Here is a 26,804-nt window from a genome sequence, read left to right as displayed (position 1 = left end):
CCCTGCTAAGGCAGGAAACCCTGTACCATTTCAGACAAATGGCTGTCCAGTCTCTTCTTCAAAACTTCCAGTGTTGGAGCATTCACCACTTCTGGAGGCAGGTTGTTCCACTGGTTAGTTGTTCTAACTGTCAGGAAGTTTCTCCTTAGTTCTAGGTTGCTTCTCTCCTTGACTAGTTTCCATCCGTTGCTTCTTGTCCTGCTTTCAGGTGCTTTGGAGAATAGCTTGACTGCCTCTTCTTTGGGGCAGCCCCTGAGATATTGGAACACTGCTATCATGTTAACCCTCACCCTTCTCTTCATTAAACTACACATACCCAATTCCAGCAACCGTTCCCTATATGTTTTAGCCTCCACTCCCCCAATCATCTTTGTTGCTCTTCTCTGTACCCTTTCTAGAGTCTCGACATCTTTTTTACATCGTGGTGACCAAAACTGGATGCAGTATTCCAGGTGTGGCCTTACCAAAGCATTGTAAAGTGGTATTAGTACTTCACTTGATCTTGATTCTATCCCTCTGTTAATGCAGCCTAGCACTGTGTTGACTTTTTTGGCAGCTGCAGCACACGGCTGGCTCGTATTGAAGTGACTGTCTACTAGGACTCCGAGATCCCTCTCACAGTTGCTACTATCGAGCAAGGTACCACCTATGTTATACCTGTGCATTTGATTTTTCCTGCCTAAATCTAGAACATTACTTTTTTCACAAAGATCTCTGGTCCTCCCTATTCTATTGTTTTCTTCTATTTCTTTGCACTGTTCATTTAAGAAGGCATCTCTTCTAGCTATTCTCTGGAATTCTGCATTCAGTTGGGCGTATCTTTCTTTTTCTCCCTTGCCTTTCGCTTCCCTCCTTTCCTCAGCTATTTGCAAAGCTTCCTCAGACAGCCATTTTGCTTTCTTGCATTTCTTTTTCTTTGGGATGGTTTTGGTTGCTACCTCTTGTACAATGTTGCGAACCTTCATCCATAGTCCATCAGGCACTCTGTCTATCAGATCTAATTCCTTAAATCTATTTGTCACCTCTACTGTATATTGAACAGGGATATGATTTAATTCATACCTGAGTGGCCTGGCGCTTTTCCCTACTTTATTCAGTTTAAGCCTAAACTTTGCAAGGAGAAGCTCATGGTCTGAGCCACAGTCAGCTCCTGGTCTTGTTTTTACTGACTGTATAGAGCTTCTCCATCTTTGGCTGCAGAGCATATAGTCAATCTGATTTCTGTGTTGACCGTCTGGTGATGTCCATGTGTAGAGCCGTCTCTTGGGTTGTTGGAAAAGAGTGTTTGCTATGACCATCGTATTCTCTTGACAAAATTCTATCAGCCTGTGTGCCCTGCTAACCACAGTTTAAAACTAGAGATTACTTTCAGTTTCCAGCTAAAAACACCCTGCAACGAAGAATGGGTTTGCTTAATGACCGCAGTCCTTAAGCACAGTCTTTGCTTTATGCAGTATTCACTTAACAACGGTCATTTAAAAAAAAGGTTCACAAATTGGGAATGGCCACATGGTGACCCACTTAACAATCAGTGGAGGTTTTCAAGAAGAGACTGGACCACCGTTTGTCCGGAATGGGATAGGGTATCCTGCTTGAGCAGGAGAATTAGAATAAAATAATAGAGTTGGAAGGGACCTTGTGGGTCATCTAGTCCAGCCCCCCACCCAAGAAGGAGAGCCTGCCTACACCATTTCCGACGGTTTGCAGTCCAGTCTCTTCTTGAACGCCTCCAGTGATGAAGCTCCCCAACTTCTGAAGGCAACTTCTGTTCCACTGGTTAATTGTTCTAACTGTCAGGAAGTTTCTCCTTAGTTCTACGTTGCTTCTCTCCTTGATGAGTTTCCATCCGTTGCTTCTTGTCCTGCCTTCAGGCGCTTTGGAGAATAGCTTGACTCCCTCTTCTTTGGGGCAGCCCCTGAGATACTGGGAGGCTGCTATCATGTCACCCCTCACCCTTCTCTTCATTAAACTAAAAGGTAAAGGTTCCCCCGCACATGCATGCTAGTTGTTTCCGACTCTAGGGGCCGGTGCTCATCTCCGTTTCAAAGCCGAAGAGCCAGCGCTTGTCCGAGGACGTCTCCGTGGTCATGTGGCTGGCATGACTAGACGCCAAAGGCGCACGGAACGCTGTTACCTTCCCACCGGAGTGGTCCCTATTTTTCTCCTTGCATTTTTACTTGCTTTCAAACTGCTAGGTTGGCAGAAGCTGGGACACGTAACGGGCGCTCACTCTGCTACGCGGCACTCGGGATTCGACCCGCCAAACTGCCGACCATCTGATCAACAAGCTCAGCGTCCTAACCCACTGAGCCACCGCGTCCCTTTTTTCATTAAACTAGACATAGCCAATTCCAGCAACCTTTCCCTATATGTTTGAGCCTCCAGTCCCCCGATCATCTTTGTTGCTCTTCTCTGCACTCTTTCTAGAGTCTCGACACCTTTTTTTTTTTTACATCGTGGTGACCAAAACTGTTTGCCGTATCCCAGGTGTGGCCTTAAGGATCCCTTCCAACTCTGCTGTTCTGTTATCTGCTGCTTTCTCTGGCCCCCTTTGGGGAGGGCTGAATTAAGCCTCCCAGCACTCTTGTTTTCCAGCTGCCTGGGAACGCTGCCCCAAAGGAGGGAGGGAGGGGGGCCAGGACGAGGAAGGAGGCCTCAGGTGGGTCTCTCAGGTGCACAAGAGGCAGCGCACAGCCGCCAAGGCCAGCCAGGAAGAAAAGATGCTTTGTTCTCCTTTGGTTTCTCCCCCCCCCTGGCCTTCTCTCACCACCCCCCTCCACTCAAAGACTGGTCCCCCCCCCTCCCCATCAAGTCACGTGCCTCAATCTTGCAGGGTCACACACACAAGTCACACCTTGCGCTGGGCCGGTGTCTGCTTTGCAGCTGGCAGCCGGCTTCCCACAACTGAGAGAGAGAGAGAGAGAGAGGTTTGCTGGGGTGCGGCCTCACAACGAGCCCTAAATTCGGGCGGTTCCTTCTGGAGGCAGGGCAGGGGACTGGGAGGCAGTGCCGCATGGGCCGCAGAGTCCCCGCCTTTGGAGAACCCGGCCACGGGGCTCGACACCTGCCAATCGGGCCGATGGGGGCTTGCGCGGCTAGCCAAACAAGCCAGCCAGGAGAGGCGAAGGAGGAACGAGGCCTTTGCCAGCTGGTTCAGAGGCCTCCTCCCCCGAGCACCGAGTGGCCCCCGGGAGTGCCGGCGCCCCTGTGTGGGCAGTGCACTGGAGGGAGCCAGGTTCAAGTCTGGCTCAGCCGCAAATGCTCTCCTTGTGCCTCTCGTCCTTCCTGCCCAGCCTTGCTCCCAGGGGGTTGTGAGCTGAGCCACCGTTCCAGCTAAGCTTTAGTCATTCTGTCTCTCTCCTCTCTTTCTCTTTCTGCCTCTCTTTCTCTGCCTCCTTTTCCCTGTGTTTGTGTGCGTGTCTTTCTCTTTTCCTTGTTTCTCTGTGTCTCTTTCTCTCTCTCTCTGCCTTTCTCTGTCTCCATCTCTCTCTCTCTCTCTCTTTGTCTCTCTCCCTGTCTCTCTCACTCTTTCTTTCTCTCTCTTTCTCATTCCATCCCTCTCTCTCTCTTTGTCTCTCTTTCTTGCTCCTTCTCTCTTTGTCTCTCTCTTTCTCTCCCTTTCTCCCTCTCTCTCTCTCTCTCTCTCTCTGGCTCCTTCTCTCTCTCTACCTGTCTCTCACTCTCTTTCTTTGTCTCTCTCTCTCTTTCTCGTTCCTTCTCTCTCCCTCTCTCTCTCTCTTTGTCTCTTTTCTCTCCTCTCTCCCTGGCTCTTTCTTTCTTTCTTTCTTTCTTTCTTTCTTTCTTTCTTTCTTTCTTTCTTTCTTTCTTTCTTTCTTTCTTTCTTTCTTTCTTTCTTTCTTTCTCTCTCTCTCTCTCTCTCTCTCTCCCATTTTGTCTCTGTATCTTTCTCTTTCTCTCTCTCTGTGTGTGTATGTGTGTGTGTGTCTCTCATCCCCCACAGCCTACCTCGCAGGACCATTGTGGGGAACGCTCTCTACGCACCCTTATGCTCCTAGACCTAGAGGAAAGGCAGGGCACAATGATTGCCTTGGCAAAAGCAGACTGTGGTCACTTTGGGCCCCTTCCTTCCAAAGTCCCAAGAAAGCAACAACATCCTTGGGAGGGGGGGCACTTTTGGTGAGGGGGGGGGCAGGCCGTGAGAAGTCAGCAGCCGCCGCTTGTTATTCCTCCTCCCCCCACGAGGGCCCAATCCAGAGAAGCTTCCAGCTTCTTTTGCAGCCTTATCAATCTTTAATTTGCTCTTTCTAGAGAGGAGCCCAAAAGGGGGGGGGGGTCAGCCAGCAGAACCCCAGCCCCCCCTCCCTCCCAAAATGGGTCAAGAGCGGGGTTGGTTGACCGAAGGAGACTCCTTCCAAAAGCCCCCCCCGAAAGAAACAGACAAACGCAGAAGTGAAATTGAGTCAGAGAACCAGAAACCCAGCTGGCTGACGGGTGCCTGGTTGGCCTTGAAGGTGCTAAGCGGGGTCAGGCCCGGTTTGCACTTGGATGGGGGGCAACTGGGGCTGCTGAAGCACCCCAAAGGAAGGGAAGCGGGAGATTGGTCCCCAACGTACGACCTCCATCTGAGCCCAACTTTTTTGTTGCGAAACGGGACACTTGTGAAGTTCTTTCTGCCCCCTTTGGCGACCTGCCTTGCTCCGGCCGTTAAGCGAACGGTGACACGGCCGTTAAGTGAATCCGGATCCCGCTGTCAACTTGGCTAGAGGGAAGGTTGTAAAAGGAGATCACGTCACACACACACACACACACACACACACACCCAGGGACACCGCAACCGTCATAAGCACGAGTCAGTTGCCAAGCGTCTAAATTTTGATCACGTGACCAAAATGGGGATGCTGCAACGGGCGTTAAGTGTGGAAAACGGTCCTAAGTCCCTTTTTCAGTGCCTTTGTAAAATAATAATAATAATAATAATAGGAGGAGGAGGAGGAGAAGAAGAAGAAGAAGAAGAAGAAGAAGAAGAAGAAGAAGAAGAAGAGGAGAGAGTTGGAAGGGACCTTAGAGGTCATCTAGTCCAACCCCCTGCTCAGGCAGGAAACCCTATAGTATACCTACCTACCTTCCTTCCCTCCCTCCCTCCCTCCCTCCCTCCCTTCCTTTCTTCTATATCAGAATGGAAGGGACCTTAGAGGTCATCTAGTCCAACCCCCTGCTCAGGTAGGAAAGCCTCTACCATTTCAGACAAATGGTTGTCCAGTCTCTTCTTAAAAACCTCTGGTTTTTAAGTCACTAAATGTACCATTGTAAGTCGAGGACTGTGGTCCCTCTCTCTCTCTCTCTCTCTCTCTCTCTCTATCTCTCTCTCTCTCTCTCTCACACACACACACACACACACACTCAAAACCCACAACGCCCTTCTCCAGAACCCTTGAAAAACCAGCTTTCCGAGAGGACCAGGCGGGAGAGGATTGTACCCTTCAAAAACAGGATTTCTCTTACGGATCCTTTCCCCAACGTGGTGCCCTCGGCTCTCAACGTCCCAGGAGGCCCGGCCAGGCCCCGGAGGAAGCCAGCTCCGACAACAACCAATCCAGGGAAAAGCTGTCGCACAACTCGCACGTGCTTCTCCAGCCGAGAGCCGGCAACAAAGGCGGCAGAGATGCAGGAAGACCCCAGACTCGCCCTTGAGCTGCCTCCTTGTCAGCCATCAGCGGAGGTGGAGGCAATGCGCAGTGACCTATTTTCCCGTAAATCTTTGCAAGCTGCTGCTTCTGCCAGGGCTCCATGGCGGGGGACCTTCCCTCTTAGCCCTTGCAAGATGTTCAGTTAGGCTGTCAGGCAAGACACACACACACACACACACACACACAAACACACACACACACACACAAACACACACACACACACACACACCTGTTTAAGCCTCCTTTATGGGCTCTGCTTTTTTGGAAGGGGGTTGATCCTCAGACTTGTAGAAGTCTCTCGCCCCACACACCCCCAACCTCGTCCTTCAGAAAATTCTCAACCTTTCCCCTTGTTTTCAGCAGCTTAGTTTGGAAGAGAATTAAATGTAGGTTTAGAATTGGAAGGAATGGAATTGGATTTGGATTTGGATTTGGAATAGAGCAGGGTAGGATAGGATAGAAGATAGAACAAAACAGAGTAGAATAGAATAGAAAGGAATAGAATAGAATGGAATGGAATAGAGTAGAGTAGAATAGAATAGAATTACAGGATAGAACAGAACAGAATAGAATACAGAATAGAATAGAACAGAACAGAATAGACTAGAATACAGAATAGAATAGAATTATAGAATAGAATAGAATAGAATTACAGGACAGAATAGAACAGAATAGAAGAATAGAATAGAATAGAATATGGAGTAGGATAGGATAGGATAGGATAGGATAGGATGGATAGGATAGGATAGGATAGGAGAATACAATACAATAGAGAATATTGTAGAGAATGGAATGGAATAGAAGCTGGAAGGGACCTTGAAGGTCATCTAGTCCAACCCCCTGCTCGAGAGGAGACGCTATCCCATTTGAGACAAGAGGCTGTGCAGCCTCGTCTTAAAAACCTCCAGTGACTGAGCGCCCACAGCCTGCACTGGCACGCCGTTCCCTTGAGCACAAGCCAGCTTCGAATCCTTGCAAAAGCCAGGTTCTCCGTCCCATGGGTTGCCAACAAGCCTGGCAATGCACAGCCGTGACAGGCCTTCCTCCCTGCTGCGCCCTGCCCCAAATCTTTGGCATCGGCTCAGCGCGAATGGGGATGAGCAGCAATACGGGAAATGTTTTCCTAATGCACAACGGGGAAATGTTTTCCTAATGAACATCGCGAGGATGGCTTTTTCCAAACAGCTAAGCGGAGTTAGGATCCGGGAACAGGCGTGAAATCGGCGTCTGGCTCCAACGGAGGGGCAGTTGGCACCAAGCTTGGGAAGAGGGCTTGGCCCCACCTAGCATTTTTTACAGGTCAGGGTGACCTGAGCCAGCCCTCTTGGGGGGGTTACAAAAGCCGGGCTTCTGGCCTGGAAAACTCTCGCTTCCTGGATTCCAGGGCTCAGCTCCAGGGGTTGGCTGATCTCTCTGCCCAGAGCCTCCGGGGGGATGTGTCTGTTGTGCCTTTGTGAGAGTAAGGAGGTCAAATGTCCGTGGAGATTCTCCGTCATGCAGGTCACGGTTGTCCCAACGGGGCTTTTTCAGGAGGCCACTGGACTTTCCTGTTTTCCTGTGAAGACCTTTCGCTTCTCATCCCAGAAGCTTCTTCAGCTCTGACTGGAATGGTGGGGAGTGGAAGGATTTATACTCCTTGCAGACAGCTGGTCATTTGCCTTTTTTTAAAGAGTCACTGAGGTCACTGGGAGGTTGGTCTGTGTCCTCAGGGTCACCTGAGCGGTGCAAATGGGTGTGGAGACTTTCTTGGCCGCAGGATGTTTTTTCTGCCCTGGGTCCCTTCACCGCTGAAGACGGGCGCAGGCTGTTGGGGACGAGTCTCTGTTGTCTGCGTCTCAAACTGGAGCACAGTTTGGCTTCACACCCACTTGTACCGCTCAGCTGACCTTGAGGACACAGACCAACCTCCCAGTGAAATATACTTAATCCCCGACATACAACAATTCACTTAGTGACGTTTCAAAGTGACAGTGGCACTGAAAAAAAGGGACTTATGTCCATTTTTCGGACCGATGACCGTTGTAGGATCTCCGCGGTCACATGATCCAAACTCAAGAGCCTTGGCAACCGACTCGTGTTATTTGACAGTTGCTCGGACCCGGGCTTCATGCGGTCCCCTTTCTGAAACCGACCGACAAGCAAAGTCCACGGGGGGGGGGGGAAGCCCGATTCACTGAACAACTGGGTTGTTAGTTTAACAACCGCAGGGATTCACCTAACAGGCGTGGCAATCCACGTCGTAAAATGGGGCAAAACTCATTGAACAACTCTCTCGCTTAGCGAAAGAAATTTACCTGCCTATAGTAAAAGCGATGGCAGTTTGATCGCGCAAGAGATAACAATCGGCAGAAGAACACAACGGATGGAAACTGACCAAGGAGAGAAGCAGCCTGGAACTAAGGAGAAACTTCCTATCAGTGAGGACAATTCACCAGTGGAACAGCTTGCCACCAGAAGCTGTGGGTGCTTCATCACTGGAGGTTTTCAAGAAGAGACTGGACAGCCATTTGTCTGAAATGGTATAGGGTTTCCTGCCTGAGCAGGGGGTTGGACTAGAAGACCTCCAAGGTCCCTTCCAACTATTCTATTCGGATTTATTGTATCAACCTAAATGGCTTGGGTCCGGGATATCTGAGGGAACACCTGCTGTCGGCATCAAGTTCCCTTCGTCCAGTGCGCTCCCACAGGGAGGGTCTGCTCAGGGTGCCGCCGGTAAGAGATTGCCGGCGGGTAACACCCAGGGATAGGGCCTTCTCAGTGGGGGCGCCTGCCCTCTGGAACCAGCTGCCAGTGGAGCTGAGGACTGCCCCCGACCTCCGTTCATTCCGCCGGGACCTGAAGACCTGGCTCTTCGAGCTCTCTGGCCCAGGCTGAGAATTTTAATTTTAATTTTAATTTTAACTGGGGTTTTATTTGTTCAGGGACGGATGTAATTTTTTTAAATTGTTTTTAACTTTTGTATTTTTTGTTTTAATCACCCTGTAAACCGCCCTGAGTCCTTCGGGAAAGGGCGGTATATAAATGTAATAAAATAAATACATAAATAAACCCTTCTTGCGGTGAGATGCATGGACCCCCATGGGGAGAGCAGAAAGATGCACACAAAGGCGCGCACACTGCTTACACAAACACATAGGCAGGCAGAAACAGGTGCAACCCACACAGTTCTTTGTTTTTTTTCTTTTTCTTTTTGTTTTGCTCCACCAAAAAAGCCACTGACCTTTCCTTCAGCCACCGCTGAGAAAAGCATAAGGCGGATTCCGCTGGTTTTTCTCTTACCTTGTCATTTTCACTTTTATTTCGGTCCTTGGGGGACTTTTAAATAGATAAAAGTGGACTTAAAATAAGCACGCATATATATAAATATGTGTCTGTGTGTGTGTGTGTGTGTGTGTGTAGAGCTTCTAAAAGCAGCCATTGCAAAACGGAGAGGAAAAGCAGCTAAAAGTGTTCCTTTGGAGTAAATATAGAAGGAGGGGGAGTTGGAACGGTTTGTAGGTTTGTACGGAGCACAAATCTGGGTGGAATCCAGTGGATTCCCCCTCAAGGAGCAGAGGGGCTTCCGAGAAGGAGCTCTTGATCTGCTTATCAGATCGGGAGATGCTTCGAAAGATTACTTGCTGGAAGATGCAAACAACCATGTAGAGGACCCCGTCTTCCCCTCTGCTTAGCCCTGGCCAAGCCACCTCCCTTCCCCCCCCCTTTAAAACATGGAAAAGGGGGACCAAGGTAGAGAGAGTTCTGGGGGGGGGGAAGCCCTGTGAGGAGGGGGGGGAGAATCTGGCTACGGAGGGAGGGAGAGAGAGAAGACAGATGGATGATAGATAGATAGATAGATAGATAGATAGATAGATAGATAGATAGATAGATAGATAGATAGATAGATAGATAGATAGATAGATAGATAGAATTCTTTCATTAGCCAAGTGTGATTGGACACACAAGGAATTTGTCTCCAGTGCAGAAGCTCTCAGTGTACACGCAAACAAGAAAGTGATAGGCCACAGATCATAGATCATAGTTGCAATCATTACTCATAAGTTACAAACAACAAGTTGAAATCATAGATACCAACAGGAGAAGGTAGTAGGAAAGATGAGAAATGAGCAAGGTGAGAAGATAAGAAAGATGGGAAGGACGATAGCAATACAGCCCTACTAGATGGGTAAAATATCTTTAGGCCTAAGACAGTGTTTAGTTTATAGAACAACAATATTGGAAGAAAGAACTGAATTTTTTTTTATATTGGGAAGGTTTTTCCCCAAAGAGAGAGTGGCTTTAATCTTTTGTTTCTCAACCTTAGCAACTTCGTAGGGACTACAACTCCCAGAATTCCCCAGTCAGGGAATTCTGGAAGTCCTGACATCTTTATGACATAAGGTAAAGGTAAAGGTTCCCCCGCACATGCGTGCTAGTCGTTTCTGACTCTAGGGGCCGGTGCTCATCTCCGTTTCAAAGCCGAAGAGCCAGCGCTTGTCCGAGGACGTCTCCGTGGTCATGTGGCCGGCATGACTAGACGCCAAAGGCGCACGGAACACTGTTACCTTCCCACCGTAGAGGTCCCTATTTTTCTCCTTGCATTTTTTTTACGTGCTTTCGAACTGCTAGGTTGGCAGAAGCTGGGACGAGTAACAGGAGCTCACTCTGCTACGCGGCACTCGGGATTCGACCCGCCAAACTGCCGACCTTCTGATCGACAAGCTCAGCGTCCTTTATGACATAAAGGAATATAAAACTTTATAAAACCCCACTAAGATCACACCTGGACTACTGCAACCCATTTTGGTCACCATACTGCAAAAAAGATGTTGAGACTCTGGGAAGAGTGCAGAGAAGAACAACTGAAACGATCCAAGGCCTGGAGACCAAAACATACGAAGAACGGCTGCAGGGTTTGGGTTTGGCCAGTCTAGAGAAAAGAAGAAATAGGGGAGACACGATAGCAGTATTCCAGTATTTGAGGGGCTGCCACCAAGAAGAGGGGGCTCACATTCTTCACCAGAGCACCAGAAGGCAGGACAAGAAAGAATGGATGGAAACTGACCAAGGAGAGAAGCAACTTGGAATTAAGGAGAAACTTTCTAACAGTGAGGACAATTAACCAGTGGAACAGCTTGCCACCAGACATCGTGGGCGCTCCATCACTGGAGGTTTTTAAGAAGAGGCTAGAGTAGGTTCTCCTGCTTGAGTAGGGGGCTGGACTAGAAGACCTCCAAGGTCCCTTCCAGCTCTATTCTATTCTATTCTATTCTATTCTATTCTATTCTATTCTATTCTATTCTATTCTATTCTATTCTATTCTATTCTATTCTATTCTATTCTATTCTATTCTATTCTATTCTATTCTATTCTATTCTTTATCTCAAAACATGCTGGCTGGAGAATTCTGGGACTTGAAGTCCACCCATCTCAAAGTGGCCCAGGGTTCAGGAGCCCTGCTCTAAACAAACCCCAGATGTGTCGGGAACCCAACATGCCATCTCTGGGCAGGGATCTCCCAAGCCAACATTTCTGAGCTCCAAGGCTGCGGAGGGGCTCTCTGCGGAAACACGGGAGTGTGTGTGTGTGTGTGTGTGTGTGTGTGTGTGCTGCTGAAGTCCTCTGTCACGTGATCAGGAGGGAGGTGGCTTAGAGTAGCCTGTACCTGCCTGGGCGATGCAGCCGGGGATGATGGGAGCTGCAGTCGCCAGCCAAAGCAGCAAAAATTCTAGGTTTTTTTCCCCCCCTTCCTTTGGTGAACAAAGGGCCCACAGCAGTTGTGAAAAGCTGGTTAATGATTCCGGGAAGCAAACCAGCTTGGCACTTGGGGGGCAAAAAGGGGGCGTGGGAGGCCAGCTGTGCCAAATGTTGCAGCTGGCTGGCAGAGTCCGCCAATGATTGGTCTAGCCGGGTTCCAGTGGAGGCAACTATTGACTGGGGACAGAAGGGCACCTGGGGGAGTGGCGTCCCACCCATCCCGACGGTGTTGTGCAAACAGTGCGAACGATGCCAGCCGGCAGGGAATGAAGCTGGCAGCCGAGGCGGGCATGGCCTGCTTCCGTGCTCAGGGTTGCAAACTGGCAGGCCGAGAGGAAGGGGAAACCGCTCCGAAGGAAAGCAGCCAAGACCAATCCTTTGGCACAATCCGGGCACTGGGGGGTGGGGGGGGAGGTTTCTCGGCTTGCACAACTCTGCAAGCTACGCGCGACCACAGTTGAGCCCCCCAAATTTGCATCGCTAAGCGAGACACTTGCAAACCGTGGTTAAGCGAATCCCTCCACTTGTTAAGTTAGTCCCACGAGTCTGCCCTCCCCATTGACTTTGCTCGTCAGAAGGTCGCAAAAAGGGGATCACAAAATCCCGGGAACACGCTGCGACCGTCATAAATACGAGTCAGTTGCCAAGTGTCTGCGTTTTGATCACATTTGATCGGGGGGGGGGATGCTGCAAAGGTCACACCTGTGGAAAAAGGATCGTAAGTCACTTTATTCAGTGCCGTTGTAACTTTGAAGGGTCACTAGACGAAGCCCGGGGCTAGAATAAAAGAGTTGGAAGGGACCTTGGAGGTCATCTAGTCCAACCCTCTGCTCAAGCAGGAGCCCCTATCCCATTCCAGACAAATCTCTTCTTGAAAAACCTCCAGTGATGGAGCACCCACAACTTCTTGTGGCAAGCCATTCCTCTGATTAATTAACAGAATGACTGAGTTGGAAGGGACCTTGGAGGTCATCTAGTCCAACCCACTGCTCAAGCAGGAGGCCCTATCCCATTCCAGACAAATTAGCTGCCCAATCTCTCCTCGTTGTTATTAGCTGCGAAGTCGTGTCCGACCCATCGCGACCCCATGGACAATGTTCCTCCAGGCCTTCCTGTCCTCTGCCATCTTCTGGAGTCCATTTAGGCTCACGCCTCCTGCTTCAGGGACTCCATCCAGCCACCTCATTCTCTGTCGTCCCCTTCTTCTCTTGCCCTCCACCTTTCCCAGCGTTAAGCTCTTCCCTAGTGAGTCCTTCCTTCTCATTAGGTGGCGGCGCCTGGAATGGCTGCGGCTGCATTGGCTCTAGAAGGCGAATAGTTTTGGGAGGGATAGTAAAGGCTATAGGCCACATGATCAGGAAGATTTTAATGTGTTTGAGCAACATGGTAGAACTAAGGTAACATACGACCGACAATCTTTGCTGGCATGGCAAGTTGCTAGTTGTTTTGGAACTGTTGGTGAGACCGTTAAAAGTCGTTGGCACTGTTTGAATTTGTTCTACCAGCAGCAAGATCTGACTGCTGGCCCAGTGATGGATTCTACTGCAAATCAGGGCTGTTTCCAGAGGAGGCAGAGGAGGAGAGGACCTGGAGCTTATGGAGTGAAGGAACTGGATAAGGCTGTCGGCAGGCCCAGAGGAAGAGAGAGAGAGGCTTTTGGAGGAGTTGGTGGCGGCGGCAGCAGCGTGCTCCAGGGGCGAAAAGAAGCAAGGCCTCTTTAAGGAAAGGGTGGAAGAGTCAGCATCAGAAAAAGGAAAGAAGGCGAGGTTGTCAGAATACAAGCTAACTTGAGGGCTAATCCACATGGAGCCCCATTTCCATCTGTCCTGTTTGCCATCGTTCACTCCCTAGAGACTAAAATGGACAATGTGAAATTTGAGCGGGCCCCGAACAAGAAGTATATATCGGAGGTGGTGACCCTTTGAGAGCTGTATGCAATGAAATTTCATTTTGATGTATGCCGATTGGTGTACATTCAAAGTGACAATAAAGTTATCATCATCAAAGTATTTGAGTTTTAGCTTCAGGATCTGGCCTTCTAAAGAGCAGTCGGGGTTGATCTCCTCTAGGACTGACCGGTTTGATCGCCTTGCAGTCCAAGGGACTCGCAGGAGTCTTCTCCAGCACCAGAGTTCAAAGGCCTCAATTCTTTGGCGCTCAGCCTTTCTTATGGTCCAACTTTCACTGCCATACATTGCAACTGGGAAGACCATAGCCTTGACTATACGCACTTTTGTTGGCAGGGTGATGTCTCTGCTTTTTAGTGTGCTGTCTAGATTTGCCATGGCTTTCCTCCTCAGGAGCAAGCGTCTTTTAATTTCTTGGCTACAGTCCCCATCTGCAGTGATCAATCTCTCCTTAAAAACCTCCAGTATTGGATCCGCCACAAGTTCTGGTGGCAAGCCGTTCCACTGGTTAATTGTTCTGTCAGGACATTTCTAGGTTGCTTCTCTCCTTGATAATCATGTGATCGATTGCTAATTGGATCAATGGCCAGGGGGAGGGGGCAAAAGGCCAGCTGCTGCTCTCTAAACGAAGAAGCCCTGTCAGAAAAGGGGGGCCCGTCCGGGACCGGGTCCTTGGTTTGCGAACACCCTCCTGATTTTCCAATCATGACTTGCCGAGGTCAGCTCATGCTATGACCGGTCAGCTGAAGAGGGCTCTTGCCAAGCCACACAAAATGTGGGGTTTTGTGTGGGAGGCAAAGTTTGCAATGGAGCCAAGCCAAAAGCAGAAGTGAACGGTGGTACCTTTATCAGTGGCTTTTGATTGGCAGGTGCCCTCCCTTTTGCCCGCTGGAGAATCTTGCCTGCCCTCCCAGAATCATAGAGTGGGAGGGAGAGAAAGGCACCTCGGAGGTCATCTAGTCCAGGGGTGTCCAACCTTGGCAACTTTAAAACTTGTGGACTTCAATTCCCACAATTCCCCAGCCACCTATGCTGGCTGGGGGATTCTGGGAGTTGAAGTCCACAAAGCTTAAAGTTGGACACCCTTGATCTAGTCCAAAGCAAACTCAACCCCAGGAAGTGACCCCTCGCTTGCAGCCACAATTGCTACCCATCTACCCCCACCACCAAAAAAGGACCGCCCCACCACCATCGTTCAAGTTCCCCCTTATATCTTTTCTCCATATTCAACTGCCTAGGAGAGTCGAGTGTGACTCTCCCAAGCCCAGTTTAATGTGGGGGGTTTTTGTGTGTGTGGGGGTCTCATTCTTATTTATTTATTTATTTATTTATTTATTTATTTATTTATTTATCTGTTTGTTAAATTTATTTTCCCCTTAGCTCACCGGGGCTGCTTACAGTAATGAAAAAGAGGAAGAAAAAACAGAAAAAGCCGGTAAAACAGAAGTAAAATAATAGAACCACATAAATACACAACACACAAAGGGACACAAGGCGAATAAACACGATAAGCAAAAAGAGGGATGGTGTCAGGACCCACCCCCAATCCACATCTTAGGAAATAAGATCTCTTGGATCCAGGTTTGCCCAAAAGGAAAAGTTTACTAGGATGAGATCGGTTGTGGCAATACGAGACGGGATCTGACATTGAGTTACATTTCGATCCTATATAAAGCATTCCCGTTTCAACCCCCCCCCCCCTCGAGTCCATTTGGTCAGGCTCACATCATTGACTTAGGGGTCAGGCCCTTTCGTGGGGAAGGGAAATCTTCTTGCCTTTTATTGTTATTGCTTTCTTCCTTTTATTTTCAGATGGAGATGCAACCCAGATCTCTCTCTCTCCCTCTGTTCCCCCCAGATCAAAAGCTTCCCTGGTCTTTGAAAACGGCCTACGGCAATCTGAATAAACATCCTCTCCCCCCCCCTGCCTCGGAGAGATGGCAGAATCCCGAGCATAGGCACAATATTCTAACCATACATTTATGAAATGTGATATAAATGGATTCTGACAGATGGGTAGAGAGCAGAGAACGAGTGAGGGGAGGTGAAGTCTGCCATCACACCTCCCCAAGGCAAGGGCCCATGGACCACCAACCAGAACAATGGTGGAGGGTCTCCTGCTTGGGCGGGGGGTTGGACTAGATGACCTCTAACGCCGCTTCCAACTCTGTTATTCTATTCTATTCTATTCTATTCTATCCCATCCTATCCTATTCTACTCTATATTCTGTATTCTATATTCTATATTCTATTCTTATATTTATTATATATTATATTATATTTTCTGTTCTACTCTATATTCTATATTCTATTCTATATTCTATTCTTTTCTATATTCTAGTCTAGTCGTCTAGTCTATACTATCTTCTATTCTATTCCATTCCATTCCATTCCATTCCATTCCATTCCATTCCATTCTATTCTATTCCATTCCATATTTTCTATTCTATTCTATTCTATTCTATTCTATTCTATTCTATTCTATTCTATTCTATTCTATTCTATTCTATTCTATTCTATTCTATTCTATTCTATTCTGTGCTCTATTCTATCCTTGTTCTGTTGTGTTCTGTTCTGTTGTGTTCTGTTCTATTCTATCCTATTTCCTATCCTATCCTATCCTATCCTATCCTATCCTATCCTATCCTATCCTATCCTATTCTATTCTATTCTATTCTATTCTATTCTATTCTATTCTATTCTATTCTATTCTATTCTATGCTCTATTCTATCCTTGTTCTGTTCTGTTCTGTTCTGTTCTGTTGTGTTCTGTTCTATCCTATCTTATCTTATCCTATCCTATCCTATCCTATCCTATCCTATCCTATCCTATCCTATCCTATCCTATCCTATCCTATCCTTCTACCTCGCAACACACCCTAAGCATCTTCTGGAACAATTTGCTGTGAATCCTGGCAAGCAGATTGTTTAGGGGTGCAAATTTTGCTGGCCTTGCAGAGGCATTTCTAACATGGGGGGGTGTTTGGCAGGACAGGAGCGAGAGTGGCGATGCCTGCGTGGAAAAAAACCCCCTCCCTTTCCTCCCTTAATTGCCCCCCTCCCCAAGTAGGCAGAAAGGCCATTTCTGTGCTCCCCACCCTGGTGTCCACCTATTCTCCAACGCCCCAGAAGGCAGGAGAAGAAGCGACGGATGGAAACTGATCAAGGAGAGAAGCAACCTGGAACTAAGGAGAAACTTCCTGACAGTGAGGACAGTTAATCAGTGGAACAGCTCGCCACCAGAAGTTGTGGGTGCTCCGTGGCTTTTAAGAAGAGACCGGACAGTCCTCGAGCCCAAGATTTATGTTGCTAAATGAGAAACTGGTTAAGGGAGTTTGGCCCCGTTTTACGATTTTTCTCACCACGTTTGTTAAGCGAATCCCTGCAGTTCTTAAATTAGTAACGCAGTCGTTGAATCTGGCTTCCCCACGGACTTTGCTGGTCAGACGGTCGCAGAAGGGGATCGGGTGACTCTGGGACACTGCGACCGTCATGAATGTGAGTCAGTTGTCGGGCGTTTGCATTTTGATCACGTGACCACGGGGATGCCACAACAGTCGTGAGTGTGAAAAATGGTCACAAGACACCTTTTTCAGTGCCGTTTTAACTTCAAACAGTCACTGAATGAACCGTTGTAAGTCGAGGACTTACAGGGTCTCCTACTCGACTACAGGATTGGACTAGAACAGAGGTCACCAACCTTTGTCGGTTGGCGGACCAGAGGAAAAGGGAGGGGGAAGCATTTTACAGGTGGGCGTGCACGTGGGTGGGCACGGGGCTGCGAGAATGCGTGCGCTGTGAATGGGGTGGGGCTAGCACCCGCGTGATACTCACTAGCCCTGCCCCATTCTTGCGTGGCGCAGTGCCTTGTTTCTGCACCCTGTGGCACCCGGGCACCCCGTTTTTGCACCCCGTGGCGTGGTGGTTGCCCATTTTTGTGCCCTGCGACGCAGCAGTGTCCATTTTTGCACCTGGCAGTGCGGCAGCACCCCGTTTTTGCGCCCTACAGTGTGGCTGCACTCCGTTTTGGCGCCCTGTGGCACAGCAGCAGTATATTTTCGAGCTCCAAGGCGCAGTGGTGTCCCTTTTCTGTGACCCATGGTGTGGCGGCATCCATTTTTCTGTCTTGCGGTGTGGCACCTCGAGGCTCAGCGGTGGCCTGTTTCTGCGCCCCGTGGCCACAGCACTAGCACAAGTGAGGGAGTGTGTGCGCACACACTCGCACACTGGCCAGCCTGTCCCGTGGCCCAGTGGCCAGCAGGCCATGGCCCACAGGTTGAGGACCCCTGGACTAGAAGACCCCCAAGGTGCCTTCAACTCTGGTGTTCTGTTCTGTCCTGTTACATTGCACCAGCCTGGTCAGGCTAGGATGGGGGAGACAGGCGGAGCACGACCTGAACTGCTTCCCTGAGGTGGACAGAAATTACTGTTTAATTAGCCGTGGTTTGTTTTTAACTATGAATTGTGGAGGGTTAGGGCTTGTTAAAGCTCAGCTTCCCTTTCCCAGGAAGCAGAAACTGGTGGGGTCAGGGCTGGTGGTTTGACAAATGGAGTGACCTCAATTGATATAACTGACAGATCTGGATGATTAAGAAATATAAATATACGTAGAAGAAATCATTCCTACATCACATTTACGATTGAGCACAAGGTGGGGGGAACCTGTGGCTTGTTTAGTAAGCCACGATTAAGCCTTGTGATGTGAACAGAGCTTTTGGTGGAGCACATGGGGTGCTCTCAACCCTGGAGGATTTCTGGAAGAGACTGGACAGTCACTTGTCTGGAATGGGGTAGGCCACCTTGGCTCTTTTGTGACTGTTGAACTTCAACTCCCAGAATTCCTGAGCCAGTATAAGGGGAACTATGGCTCCCTTCATGACTCGTGGACTTCAACTCCCAGAATTCCTGAGCCAGCATGGCTCAGCTTGGAAACCCCTCCCTTTCCCCTGAGCGTGGCTGGCTCAGGAATTCTGGGAGTTGAAGTCCAGGAGTCATAAAAGAGCCGAGGTTGCCTCCCCCTGCTTAAGCTCTCCCTGGATGCGGTTTCCTGGTATAACTTTCCTGCAATAACTTTCTTCCTTACTCTGAATTCTGGGTGTGTGGTCTCTTTCTGGCCACAATTGGATCGAAGGTGGCCTTTGATTTAATTTCAGCACAATTGATTGGCGTTCTGTTTAAATGCTGTGGATGGGACGTTCCCCTTTTCTGGCTCAGGAATTCTGGGAGTTGAAGTCTGTGAGTCATAAAAGAGCCAAGGTTGCCTACCCCTGGGATAGGGTCTCCTGCTTGGGCAGGGTGTTGGACTAGATGACCTCCAATGTCCCTTCCAACTCTGTTATTCTCTCATTCTGACCCTGGGCGGTTGGCTTCCTTTTGCTGGCAATATCTGGTCAACTGCGGCTGTCCACGGAGGCTCCATTCAGCTAACTAGGTGAAGCTGAAGGAAATGAAATCTTCTGGTCCCTGCAAGTCCCCCAATTTTCAAGCGACTCAATTCCTCCCCCCCCCCCGCCCTCCCTGGGAAGTTGTTCAAGCTGGGCAGGATGGGACCATACTCTATGCATGTAGTCCTCACTTAACAACACTACTGGAATTTCTGTTGCTAAATGAAGTGGCCGTTAGGCTAAACACGGCAGGACTGCACTACAAGCTCACAAGAGTTTGTTTAATGGCGCATGAAAAAAAATGACTTATGCCAGATTTTTCACGCTTAACGAGCGTTGCAGTAGCAGCACCCCCCCACACACACACACGGTCATATGATCAAAATTCACTGAGGAACTGGCATGACGGTTGCAGCGTCCCTTGGCGGGGGTCACGTGATTCCCCTTTTGCGAACTTTTTGACGAGCGTAGTCAATGGGGAAAGCCAGATTCACTTAACAACCGTGTTACTAACGTAACCATTGCAGTGATTCGCTTAACAACTGCAGCAAGGAAGGTCGCAGAGTGGAGCCAGACTAAATGACTGTCTTCCTTAGCAACAGATATTTTGGGCTGCCCTGCAGTCATAGGGTTGAGGATGACCTGTGCTTAGCAACAACAGTTGCGATAGCCTCTCTTGTGTTCATTCGTCCAGGACTGTGTGACACAACAGATTTATTCAAGACATAGGAATACCTGTGGAGCACGCATGAAGCTGGCTTAAGTTTTAAACCAGGTTAGTTGTTTTGAGCCTTAGCACAGCCACTCTGGTTTAGAGGCTCTGCTTTGTGGATGTTTGGCTTTCTGAACTGAACTCAACCAACGGAGGTGTATTCAACAAACGACAGCTTAGTGTGTTGGGTGAAGACAGCTGTGGCCTTTGTGCATCCTGTGTCACACAACCCCATGGTGGTCCCTTTGGAAAAAACCCTTGAAGCACAAGCAGCCACTGACCTACCTTGACATATCCCTCTTCCCCAAGAGGCTGCAGGCCTAGGAATGTCCACCAGGAGGGCGGCCAAGCCTCTTTCCCGCCAGCCACCTAGTGATGTACTGGAGTACTGCAACCCAGATTGGCCAACCCTGTGCACAGAGGATCAGAAGTAACACTGCCTCCCTTCAGTGGGCAACTGGATGACGTGAGCCCAGCCCGCCGTGTGTGGCAACCACAATCTGTTCAAGCTTGTTCTGTCCTGAACTTTTACACAGTGACCTTCTGGGTCAAACGTGGGAAGGAATGACAGGCGCCAAGGCCAAAACAAGAGAAACAATCTGAAGCACTCACGCTGTTCTCCGCCTGCCCCCCCCAGAAAGCATCGATCTTAGCGTACAGTTGAAAGTTGGAGACAATCTGCAGCCTTAATTGTTCGAGTGCTTGCTAAAATCCGAGGCTGAAATCGGAGCTGTGGCTTTTTGGGATGGTGAGGGGGGAAATGTCTTTTCATTTTGCAAAAAGAGACCATCTAGTCCAGGGGTGTCAAACTCGCAATGTTATGTGATGTGTCATAACGTATCGTGACTTTTTTTCCATTGCTGGGAATGGGATGGGCCCCATTTCGGCATGATGCATCTGGCCCATGGGCCGGCAGTTCGACACCCCTGATTCTAGTCAGTCAGACAGTCACTTGTCCGAGATGGTATAGGTTCTCCTGCCTGAGCAGGGGGCTGGACTAGAAGACCTCCAAGGTCCCTTCCAGCTCTATTCTATTCTATTCTATTCTATTCTATTCTATTCTATTCTATTCTATTCTATTCTATTCTTATTCTATTCTATATTATATTTTCTATTCTATTCTACATTTATTCTATTCTATATTATGTTTTCTATTCTATTCTATATTCTATATTTATTCTATTCTATATTTATTCTATTCTATATTATGTTTTGTATTCTATTCTTTATTCTCTATTTATTCTATTCTATATTCTCTATTCTATTCTGTTCTATATTCTATATTCTATTCTATATTATGTTTTCTATTCTATTCTATATCTCTATTCTATTCTATATTCTATATTCTATTCTATACTATGTTTTCTGTTCTATTCTATATTCTATATTCTATTCTATTCTATCTTGCTGCGGCGTCTCAGGGGATTGGGAGTGGGAGGCACAGTTCTTCAGTGGTTCTCCTCCTATCTCCTGGGACGCTCGGAGTCGGTGTTGGCAGGGGGGCAGAGATCGGCCCCTAGGTCTCTCGTTTGTGGAGTTCCTCAGGGGTCGGTTCTCTCGCCTCTCCTGTTCAACATCTATATGAAACCGCTGGGTGAGATCATTCGTGGTTTTGGAGTTGGGTATCATCAGTATGCCGATGATACCCAACTTTTCTTTTCGACCCCAAACCACCCCAGTGATGCCCTCGCCGTGATGTCCCGTTGCCTGGAGGCGGTTCGGGTCTGGATGGGGAGGAACAGACTTCAGCTCAACCCTGACAAGACTGAGTGGCTGTGCATTCCGGCATCCCGGGACATTCCAAATGTTCCATCTCTTTCTATGGGGGGTGAGCTCTTACCCCCCGTGGATAGGGCTCGCAACTTGGGAGTCCTTCTAGATTCACGGCTTACTTTGGAAGAGCATATAGTGGCCGTGACTAGGGGGGCTTTCGCCCAGGTTCGCCTGGTGCGCCAGTTGCGGCCCTATCTGAACCGGGATGCCCTGTGTACAGTCACTCATGCGCTCGTGACCTCTCGCCTTGACTACTGTAATGCTCTCTACATGGGGCTTCCCTTGAAGACCACTCGGAGGCTCCAACTGGTACAGAATGCGGCCGCGAGAGTTGTCTTGGGAGTTTCCCGGTACTCCCATGTTACACCTTTGCTCCGCGAGCTGCATTGGTTACCAGTTGTCTTTCGGGTGAGGTTCAAGGTGTTGGTCACGATCTTTAAGGCCCTACATGGCATGGGTCCGGGTTACCTCAGGGACCACCTGCTGCCGGCATCGACTCCCCTCCGCCCTGTGCGTTCCCACAGAGAGGGCCTCCTCAGGGTGCCGCCAGTCAGGGAATGTCGACTGGTGGCCCCCAGGGGGAGGGCCTTCTCTGTGGGGGCTCCGGCTTTATGGAATCAATTGCCGGTGGAGCTCCGGATGGCACCAGACCTTCGAACTTTCCGTCGGGGCCTGAAGACCCATCTGTTCGAATTAGCTGGTCTGGCCTGATGGGGGATTATGGGCTTTTAATTGTTTTTAATCTGTACTTCTGTTTTAATTGGGCATGGATTTAATTCTTTTTAATTTTTGTATAGTGTTTCTTATGTATGCCCTGTGAACCGCCCTGAGTCCCACCAAGGAGAAGGGCGGTATATAAATCAAATAAACTATAAACTATAAACTATAAACTATTCTATTCTATATTATGTTTTCTATTCTATTCTATATTCTATATTTATTCTATTCTATTCTATTCTTCACCCAGGAATCCTACAAACATTGTGGAGCGGAGAAGGAGCTCAGTGGAAAAATAGCACTGACCTACTTTGCAGGGCTGACGAGAAGGCTTGCGAAACCAACACTGAGTTAGTCCTGTGGAATTGTGAAATTGGCCCACAATCTTCCTGGGAAGTGTTAAGCAACACTCCCTAAGCCACAAAACGTAACAGAACAGAACCGAATAAGAGAGCTGGAAGGGACCTTGGAGGTCATCTAGTCCAACCCACTGCTTGAGCAGGAGACCCCATACCATTTCGGACAAATGGCTGTCCAGTCTCTTCTTAAAAACCTCCAGTGTTGGAGCATTCACCACTTCTGGAGGCAGGTTGTTCCACTGGTTAATTGTTCTCACTGTCAGGAAGTTTCTCCTTAGTTCCAGGTTGCTTCTCTCTTGATCTGTTTCCGTCTTTCACTTCTTGTCCTGCCTTCGGGTGCTTTGGAGAACAGGAGATGGAAGGGACTTTGGAGGTTGTCTAGTCCAACCCTCTGTTTGAGCAGGAAACCCTATACAGTTTCAGACAAGTAGCTGTCTAATCTCAAAAGCCCCATTTTTGAAGCACCCACTTCTGGTGGCAAGCCGTTCCACTGGCTAATTTTCTAACTGTCAGGAAATTCCTCCTTAGTTCCAGGTTGCTTCTCTCCTTGATGAGTTTCCATCCTTTGCTTCTTGTCCTGCCCTCGTGACAAATAAACCCCCATTCTGATAGGAAAGTGGATGCTTGAGCCAGGCAGATTCAGTTTCACGTGGAATTGTTGCCATCTGAAAGCAAATCTTGGTTTCTAGGTATGCCAAGAGGTATTTCCTTGGATTTAGCCCTGATTTATTATTATTATTATTATTATTCTGTTCAGTCGCATCCTGTATTCTGCTAAACAGCCTGGTTAAGTCCCTGCAAAATATTATTATTATTTTTTTATAAATGATTTTGCCATTGCTTCCTTCCCAGGGCTGATAGGGAGAGACTGGCCCAAGGTCCCCCAGCTGGGTTTGTGCCTAAGGCAGAACTAGAACTCAGGGTCTTCTGCTTGCTGCCCTCATATCTTCACCACGCCACCAATCAGTCAGGACAGGAAGACTCCAATTATGGCCAAACCCTGGCAACGGAAGAAGAGGGCAGGGTGTGTATATGGGTGTGTGCGATAGTTTGTGTACGATGTGAATATAGCCAGAGAGTCAGTCTGTAGCCCTATTTATATACACTGATGACAACCTGGGTTCAACTTAGCTCTGATGCTCTCTGTGCATCAACGCTGCAATTCCTGCTCTGGTTGAAAGAGATCAGCGCCCACAAGGGAGACTGCAAAACACAATTCCCACAATGTATTACGCCGAGACAGAAACCACACCCAGGCTTTGAATGCCCGATTCACACGACATCCTAACACAACGGGCCTGGGTTTCCACAACACTCAGTTCAGCTTCCTCTGCCGAGGGTCCACTACTACAACCCAGACGCAGGGGTAGGCAACCTTGGCTCTTTTATGACTCATGGACTTCAACTCCCAGAATTCCTGAGCCAGCCATGCTGAGGGGAAAGGGAGAGGTTTCCAAGCTGAGCCATGCTGGCTCAGGAATTCTGGGAGTTGAAGTCCACGAGTCATGAAGGGGCCATAGTTCCCCCATGCTGGCTCAGGAATTCTGGGAGTTGAAGTCCACAAGTCTTGAAGGGGCCATAGTTCCCCCATGCTGGCTCAGGAATTCTGGGAGTTGAAGTCCACAAGTCTTGAAGGGGCCATAGTTCCCTATGCTGGCTCAGGAATTCTGGGAGTTGAAGTCCACGAGTAATGAAGGGGCCATAGTTCCCTATGCTGGCTCAGGAATTCTGGGAGTTGAAGTCCACGAGTCATAAAAGAGCCAAGGTTGCCTACCCCTGGCCCAGAGCCTCCACTGGCTGGGGAATTCTGGGAGGTGAAGTCCGCCCATCGTAAAGTTGCCAAGCGTGAGAAAACCTGGCCTAGATTAATCAACCCGTTGCCTGAGATGGTACATAGCAGAGTCCCCCAATCTTTCCGGAAGGAAAGGGAACAGCAGAGGATGGCATCGCTAGCGTGCGTGCGTGTGCGCAAGTGGGTCATGTTCAACCACGGCATGCATGCTGGCGCCTGTGCACATGCACAAACAGGCTGTGCACACCTGCATGTGCTGATGCATGAGCACATGCGTGTATGTGCAAATGGGGCTGCTAGTGCCCACGTGGTGGTGCTACTGGGGGTGGGCCTGGTGGCCGACAGGCCGTGGCCCGGTACCATAGATTGGGGACCTGTGGTATGTAGGATTTCCTGCTCAAGCAGGGGGTTGGACTAGAAGACCTCCACGGTCCCATCCAGCTCTATTGTTCTGTTCAAACATATGATGGAGTCCTATTTATACCACACATGATTGACCCTGGATGGATTCACACCGTAGGACTGATGACCATTTTTCACACTGCTGACCCTTGCAGCATCCCCCATGGTCACGTGGTCAAAATTCATTCACTCCTATTTATGACGGTCGCCGTGTCTCCCCGGGGTCACGTGATCCCCCTTTTGCAACCTTCTGACAAGCAAAGTCAATGGGGGGGAAGCCACATTCACTTAACGACGTGGATTCGCTTAATAACCGTGGGAAGAAAGGTTGTAAAAACGGGGCAGAGCACACTTAACAACCGTCTCGCTGAGCAACAGTACATTTGGGCTCAATTGCCATCGTAAGCCGAGGACTGCCTGCAATTTATGGTAGCCGCCGAGCGAGCGGCGTTCAGGAGATCCTTTTTCCTGGATTCAAATTTTACTCAGGAAAGTTTTGCCCTCGATGAAGCCAGCCGGACTGTTGGGAAAGGTGATCCCAGGTGAGAATGTTAAGCCATAAGAGGCCACGCAAGAGAGCCTTGTGTGCACGCAGAGAAAGGGATGGAGAAGAATAGGGGGCGAGTCAGTTTAACACAGCGTTGGCTCTCTTTTCTCTGACAAGTCCCGCCTTCTTTTCCCAAAAGTGCTGCTCATCCTAAACGGGAAGAGGATCATGGGTTCTCCGATCTTAGGTGCAGAGTTCCAGCAGAGAATACCCAAAAGCAGAGTTGTCGCGCTCCGTTGTGCCATGCAGTGCTGGTCCGGTTGTTTGCAGCCCATACGAAGAGACTGGACAGCCACTTGTCTCAAATTGTTCAGATAGTCCTCAACTTACGTTAAGTGTCAAAAGTTACAAGGGCATTGAAAAAAAAGGGATTTTTCACTCTTAAGACCATGGTAGCAAAATTCGGACACTTGGCAACCGGTTCATATTTATGACCGTTGCTGTATCCTAAGGTCCCGCTATCCCCTTTTGCAACCTTCTGACAAGCAAAGTCAACGGGGAAGCCAGATTCACTTAACAACCGTGTCACTCCCTTAACAACTGCAGGGATTCACTTAACAACCGGGGTCAAGAAAGGTCACAAAACGGGGGCAAATTCACTTAACCAATACCTCCCTTAACAACAGAGATTTTGCGCTCAATTCTGCACTAGCTGCACAGGGTCCCCTGCTACACTGGAACGAGAATAATGAACCAGTGGAACAACTTGCCACCAGAAGCGGCGGGTGCTCCAACACTGGGATTTTATAAGAAGAGATTGGACAATCATTTGTCTGATACGGCATAAGGTTTCCAGCCCGAGCGGGGGGGGGGGAGGGTTGGACTAGAAGACCCCCAAGGCCCCTTCCAGCTCTATTCTGATTGAAATTTTTTGACAGCGAGCACCATTAACCAGTGGAACAGCTTGCCTCCGGAGGCTGTGGGTGCTCCATCACTGGAGGCTTTTGAAACTGGACAGCCACTAATAATAATAATAATAATATAAAGTTGGAAGGGACCTTGGAGGTTATCTAGTCCAACCCCCTGCTCAGGCAGGAAACCGTATAGCATTTCAGGCAAATGGCTGTCCAGTCTCTTCTTAAAAACCTCCAGTGTTGGAGCATTCGCCACTTCTGGAGGCAGGTTGTTCCACTGGTTAGTTGTTCTAACTGTCAGGAAGTTTCTCCTTAGTTCCAGGTTGCTTCTCTCCTCGGTGAGTTTCCATCCGTTGCTTCTTGTCCTGCCTTTGGGCGCTTTGGAGAACAGCTTGACTGCCTCTTCTTTGGGGCAGCCCCTGAGATATTGGAACACTGCTATCATGTCACCCCTCACCTTCTCTTCATTAAACTACACATCCCCAATTCCAGCAACCGTTCCCTATATGTTTTAGCCTCCAGTTCCCCAATCATCTTGGTTGCTCTTCTCTGAACTCTTTCTAGAGTCTCAATGGGACAGTTCCCCATCTATCCCCTCATCCAAATCATTGATGAAGATGTTGAAGAGCACTGGGCCCAGAACAGAGCCCTGGGGCACCCCACTACACACTTCCTTCCATGTAGATGCGGTTCCACTGAGGACCACACGCTGAGTACGGCCGGTCAGCCAGCTACGAATCCATCTGGCGGTGATGCTATCTAACCCACATTTTTCTATCTTATCAAGTCGTAGGCTGTGATCTACTTTATCGAATGCCTTACTGAAGTCCAAGTAAATTATATCTACAGCGTTCCTCTGGTCTAGGTGGGTCTCCTGCCTGATCAGGGGGTTGGACTAACCTTAGGAACTTGAAGATGCGTGGACTTCAACTCCCAGAATTCCCCAGCCAGCATAGCTGGCTGGGGAATTCTG

At 48.9% G+C, this 26,804-nt stretch overlaps 1 protein-coding gene across 1 annotated transcript in view; it reads right to left on the bottom strand.

Moving 5' to 3' along the window:
- LOC308677033 (nicotinamide riboside kinase 2-like) overlaps positions 1 to 26,804 on the bottom strand; it is an 828,951-nt gene that overhangs the window by 563,700 nt on the left and 238,447 nt on the right. The gene's annotated exons all lie outside the window — the stretch shown is intronic.

The sequence above is a fragment of the Vipera berus genome, assembly GCF_964194415.1.
Source record: "Vipera berus genome assembly, chromosome: 1".
Taxonomy (NCBI): domain Eukaryota; kingdom Metazoa; phylum Chordata; class Lepidosauria; order Squamata; family Viperidae; genus Vipera; species Vipera berus.
Note: the sequence above shows the minus strand (reverse complement) of the source record. Positions and strands in the feature narration are given on the sequence as shown.